The sequence below is a fragment of the Pithys albifrons genome, chromosome 14, assembly GCF_047495875.1.
Source record: "Pithys albifrons albifrons isolate INPA30051 chromosome 14, PitAlb_v1, whole genome shotgun sequence".
Lineage (NCBI taxonomy): Eukaryota > Metazoa > Chordata > Aves > Passeriformes > Thamnophilidae > Pithys > Pithys albifrons.
In genome coordinates, this window is record NC_092471.1 from 12,336,862 (window position 1) to 12,342,956 (window position 6,095).

The 6,095-nt window shown below is 38.6% G+C and overlaps 1 long non-coding RNA gene across 1 annotated transcript; it reads left to right on the top strand.

Moving 5' to 3' along the window:
- The first annotated feature begins 465 nt into the window (after positions 1–465).
- Positions 466–2,693, top strand: LOC139678487 (uncharacterized). Its single transcript, XR_011699034.1, has 3 exons — positions 466–710; positions 1,103–1,246; positions 2,039–2,693. It is a non-coding gene; the product is annotated as an uncharacterized lncRNA (long non-coding RNA).
- Positions 2,694–6,095: the final 3,402 nt, after the last annotated feature.

Consider the following 6,095-nt stretch of genomic DNA (forward strand, 5'->3'; position numbering starts at 1 on the left):
TTCTTAGGTAAACACGCTTGGGGTTTTTTATCCAATTGTAAATATAAATTGATATTGTTACTGTTCACACAGTTATTAAAGTGCTCTCCTTGTGTCTGTCGTCCTCCACTAGAGCTGCTGGGACTGAGTTGCTGCGTGGCACAAGCGCTGCTATTTTGGGAGTGGGTGCAGCCTGAAAGGGGAGGCTGGGGTGGAGTCCTGTGCTCCTGCGTGTTGGTTTCCCTGCTGCAAGCTTGGGAAAGAGAAATTTGTCTTACAGTTTTAAAAGCAAAAAGGGAGGCAAAGTTGTGCTTTCACTGTGAAAAAGTTACTTGTAGTCTGAGTAACTTCATTCCATTTCCTGTGGACTGATCCTGTTCTTAGCTGCCTAATGAATCTAGAGCAGCTTCATGGAAAAGCAGATCACTCAATAGAGACAGGAAAGGTTTGGCAATTTATGTTACATTAGAAGTTTTGTGTCTTGAAATTTGGTGTTTCTGTGAGTTTGTCACCTGCCTTATCTCTGAACTTTAGTGCCTTCACACAAATATTACTGTGTGACTTTTCTAGGATCATATTTGTGAAATGATTTCTTGATTCATGTTACAGGAAATATTTCTTAATGTTCGACAAGCTCCAACTGGTTGGGATATCAAAGCATGGATAGCTGGTGGTACCTAAAGCTGCTTTGCCAAAACTCAGATACAAATTTGCTCAAAACTGAAGAACAGGTAACTTTTAATTCCAAATACAGCCTACCCTGTTGAATCTCAAATAAGAACCATGTTTTTCACAGGCATCTTTTCAAAGTTTTTACACCCATGGATGTTTATGATGTCTGAATTTTCTTTCCTAAATTCTTGTGCAAAAATTGGTGCACTTTATTTCCAGGGCTGTTGGTGCATTTCTGGGTTTGCTATTGAATCAATAGAATGCTAAAATAATTGGTTATGATGTGTCTACACAAACTGGAATGCTTGTGCATATGTAACAATTGATGCATGAAAATATTAAGATGAAATCCATGAGAATAATGTTTAGATATTAAACTTAGATATTTAAAATTGCTAAAAGGAAATACAAGAGTTTTTAGTAAATGGCCTTCATTTATCTGTGATTCCAGGTGTTTAGGATTTCATTTGAAGAGGATAAAGGGTGCTACAGCCTGCCTATGCAAGCAGAAGTAAAACAGCCAAAGATTTGTACATTTCTCTGAATTCCAAAGCACTACCAGGGCTATTCCTCTGGCTTGTCAGAGACTTCCCTGGTGAGCATTTTACCTGACCGAGAGGTGCTGACACTGCTGAGTCAACACAACTGTCCTGGCTTGTTTTTTAAATATTTGCAGGGAGTTCCCAGATGGTGAGCTGACAACCAGGAATGAGAATCTAGAAATGTATTGTTTAAGAGAACCCTAAACTTGTGTCTCACACGCAAGAACAAGGTTTAGTCGGATAACAGAGGGCACTGGGGGGGTGAGTCAGTGGCTCGGGCTGGAGCACAGCTGCAGGCACGGGAGGGACAGCAGCACTCTCTCTCTGACGCTGTAAAATAGTTCAGAGTTTGCAAGAGCAACTGAATCTAAAAGCATAAATTCTTCAAAACTGAAAAAACCATCTCTTTTATTAGCTAAAACTTGGACATTTACACCAAAGCAGCTCTGGTGCAACAACATATCTACACACACATCGCCTGAACTGAGGGCTGTGCAACAGCAATAGCCACGAGGAACAGGCCACTTAAAGGGCCATAGAACCCAGTCCAGTTAGTCATGCATATATTCCCAGATGTAAATAATTGTATAAAGTATTGGAAAAAATGTCTTTATTTTAAAAATATGTTAGCAGTATGTGAGAATGCCATTGTAAGCTTTCTGGGACAGTTTTTATTCAGGTAAAACCTATAACCAAATGGCTTTCTAACCTTCTGTTAGACAATAAATATTAATAGTTAAAAGGCCAGCTAAAATTAATATAACCTAAACTGTAATCTAAACTAGGGTCAAAATAAAAAGTTAAATTCAACAGATAAAAGTCCTTGATTTTTAATTTCCTTTTAGGTTCTGTGCAAATATGGACAAATCCAATTTTGAGAGGGAGGATCCTGTTAGGGAGATCCCATCTCATCTACTGTGGATGTCTGGAGAACCCAGCACTGACACTTTATAAAGTGAACTTGATTCACAAAGCTGCTGTGCTCAGCTCAGACACAGTGGTAGGACCAGTCCCTCCAAAATATTTGAAGGTATTTTATTCCCAATTACTTTTCCAACAGTCTGTCAGCTGAATCAAAGCACTATTTGCCTAATAGTGAACTGCATAAGTAATTTATTGTTGGTTGATGGAAAAGATTGGTATTTCAGATGCTGTATTTGTCTTGCATTCAATCACTGGAATGAAAAATTTATATACTGATATATTTATAGTTGATAAAATAGAAAATATTTGTATCTAGTCTTAGGGAAAAACTGGGCTTTTGCTTTTGCAGAAGAAGGATACAAGTCCCTAATTACAATAACATACTTTGTCTCTCCTCCATCCTGTTGGCAAGTAGTGATCATTTCCATTTTCATACAAGTTAGTAACTTTAAAGGTAACCATCCTACTACAGAGGCAAAATGTTTACAATTAAAATCTTCAGGCTAAAATCACTTACAGATTATTTTTTTGTATTTTAATAGACTACTTTTTGTACTTAATTGTAAATAGTTGCTTAGGTTAAGAAAATGTTATATGTATTTCTTGAAATACTTTTTCCTTTAGTAAAGGTATATCTTTGCTTGAAACTAAACTGTTCCCACTGTATATTTTCAGTTTTTAAAAGTAGAACAGTTTATGGATTTACTCACCATGAATTGACATGGAAGGAAGAAAAAAATTATCAGATAATTTTTATTTTTGTGACTGTCTTTTCTAGAAATGGAAAATAACATCTATTCGTGAAGTTACTACATTTCTGAAGTATAGGTATTCATCATTCTTGTTTTCTTTTACTTCTGTATCAATTTCACAGCAACAGCAGGACTAGATAAAGTCAATCTTTTGATATATGAGACCCAACATTTCTCAACTAGTCAGTCAAAATTCATTACTCTCTGTCAGCCATGATTCTGTACTTTATGATCTCCCATCTAAATATTAACCTGGGCTAGGGATGTTTTGCTTCCAGGATCAAATGTGATGGAGCATTTTCAGTCTGGGTGGGCAGACTGCCAGGGGAAAAAAGATGCAGGCACCTGGTAGCACCAGATGGACTATTTTGTTTACAGTGATTTTGTTTCTATCAGTATGTACCGAATGGAATGTCTGTACTCAAAGTAAGGAAGTTACAAATTCCAGAAGGAGAATGTATCTCTGGCTGAAGTATTTAAGTGAGTGTTTTAGCGAAGTTACTACACATCTGGATGAATAATACTTGTACCTACAATGTGCTGGAGTACTCATAGAGCAAACAGTGATTCATTCTCTTCTAATACACTTTTTCTTAAATGGGATGATTCATGTCAATACTTCCCTGGAGAAATGCACCGTATTTTTATTTGTTACTGAAACCAGGCTGCAAGACCCAACAGAAGATCTTTTCAATTTCACTTAAGCTGGAGCTCTGTAGGAATTCTTGTTGAATGGAATATGCAGATGAAAGTTGACAAAAATTTAAGTGCTAGTCTGATTTAGATTCTTTGCTGACAGAAATGCCATTTGTTTTTGGTAAAGTCATACTACGAAATCAAGGATAACAGATTATATGAGGTAAGCTTGAAAGAAAGAATTAAGCAACACCATCTTACAAGTGCAGGTGGGCTTTAAAGGAGAGAATCACCTTGAACCTTGTGTTTGTCTGTTAATTCCTACCACAGCAATCAGGTTGCTCAGTGCTCATCACTAATTGCTGCAAAAGGAAAATTCAGTGTGCTCCAGGGGCTTGCTGAGACAGTGGGACTGTGATTCCTTTAATTTTTAATCTAGAAATATGTTTTATGGGAAAAACATACCTTGTATTCACTTCTGTATCTAGATTTGAACACCACCACATGGAATGGCCTGCCCAGAGAGGGGGTGGATTCCCCATCCCTGGAGGTTTTGAAACTGAGATTGGCCGTGGCACTGAGTGCCGTGATCTGGTAAAGGGACTGGAGTTGAATCAAGGGTTGGACTTGATGATCTCGGAGGTCTTTTCCAACCCAATCGATTCTATGATTCTATGATGATCTCAGTTCATAGCGTACTTTTTGCTAATGTTGATCCTGCAGGCTTTTGGCAAGGTGTAGTGCTCCTTTCAGTTGTATTTCCCAGCTTTGAAAGTCATTTTTGCTTAGAGCTATTACTGATGATTCCACCCAGTTAGAAAATCCTTCTTGTACAAATAATAAACTGTTGTTAACAACAACAAAAGCACAAGATCCCATTAAAAATGAGGAAGCAAAGTTTATTTTCAAATACTGTTTAGCTGAATATCCTCTTTGTCTCCTGTTTATACTCTCAGCTTTTCCCCATGCAATTCCCTACATTTAATCACGGTGTGTTATTTACCTGGGAAAAAACTATGTGTTAATGGGAAAGGAATTGGGAAGAGAGGACTGAGAAAGGGCCATTAGAAGAAGCTTTTTTTTTTCTTCGCAAAAGAAGCTGCTGCAATATCTGGTCAAAAAAATAACTGTATTTGTGAAGCAAGGTTTGCCTTCGGTTGCACAGACTCGATGGCCAGTTGGTAGAGCAGCAGAGATTGAGCAAGACCTACTTTGGAAGTATTGGAGCTGTAAGACATAAGCAAATAGTTTAATTTCTATGGCAGGAGTTCAGAGATAGTATGTCAAAATCTTTAATCTATTCCATGACACAGAAGAGATTGGGAATGTGGGGGCAGGAGCTGACAGGCAGGGACACTGACATTTTTTGGCACAAGCTGACAGTAAGTTTAGTTATAACATTTGGCTGCCACACATAACAGCTTGGCTTTCTTCAAACAGCGGTTGGTGGTCTCAGTGCAGAAGCCCAACACTGTGTGATCAAAGCCCTGGCCTGCACTCTTGCCCACAGGACTATCTCCTCTGATGGACCTTAGAGTATATGAGACAGGTGGTGTGAGCAGCTCACAGGGTGGTTATGACCCAGGCCTGATCTGTGAGTGAATGAGGTCTCAGGGATGTTGGTGCTGTGCAGTGCAGAGGTAGCCCAGGTCCCCCAGAGAGCAGAGCTGCATTAACAGAGCCCTCTGCTCAGACTTAGCACATCAACAGCCTTTGCAACACGGCTGTGCAGCTGCTTTGCCCAAGATTGTGCTGGGTAAACATTCCCTACAGATCCAGTTCAGGTACAGCACATGTATTTCTGTGGTGCCCTACACTGTGGGCAAATATTTGGTTTCAGAAAACCTTAATTAAGTGTTAATATGTTGTTATTAGATAAAACCCCATGGTAGTTCCATTGTAAACTGCCTGGCACTCCTGAGTTATTGTTACAGTGGGTGAACCTTAAAGAAGTGTAGGGTTCTGTTTGGTAAATTGCCCAACTGAATTCCCTTATACCTCAGGGAGTGATTTGTCAGGTGAACTAACCCTATAAGACAGATTTGGGTATTTCTGTGATGCATTTCAGCCTTCAGGTCAGAGATACCCTGTCCTTTTGACACCACTAGGATTTATTAAACAACATACCTTGCAACTGGGCAAAATAGGATAATAAACATACAGCAGCATCTTTTCACAGTTCATTTACTCATTATTGTAAAAGTAATGGGATATAGAGGATGGTACATGACTAAAATATTATTGCCATTCCTACAGTGGTGTTCTTTACTGAATGGCCTACTGAGGCTTTTGCTGTTTCCAAGGTCTGTTAAGGAAGCAAAACCATCCTGATTTAAATTTTTGTTCTTTCCTGAATACTGTAGGGTTTCGGTGCCATTGTGAGAATCGATCTAGTTCTCCTGATTTCTTTAAAGAATTTACTCTCTTTGATATGAACACAGCACACCTTTGGGAGATAAATTCAGACAGCTGTAAGCCAGCTAGAGAGGAATCAATAATCCCCTGTTTATTTTGACATATCCTCTTCTAAATTGTAATATGAAACAAATAAATAGTAACTCCGATGGATGAATTTCCACAGCATTTTAAC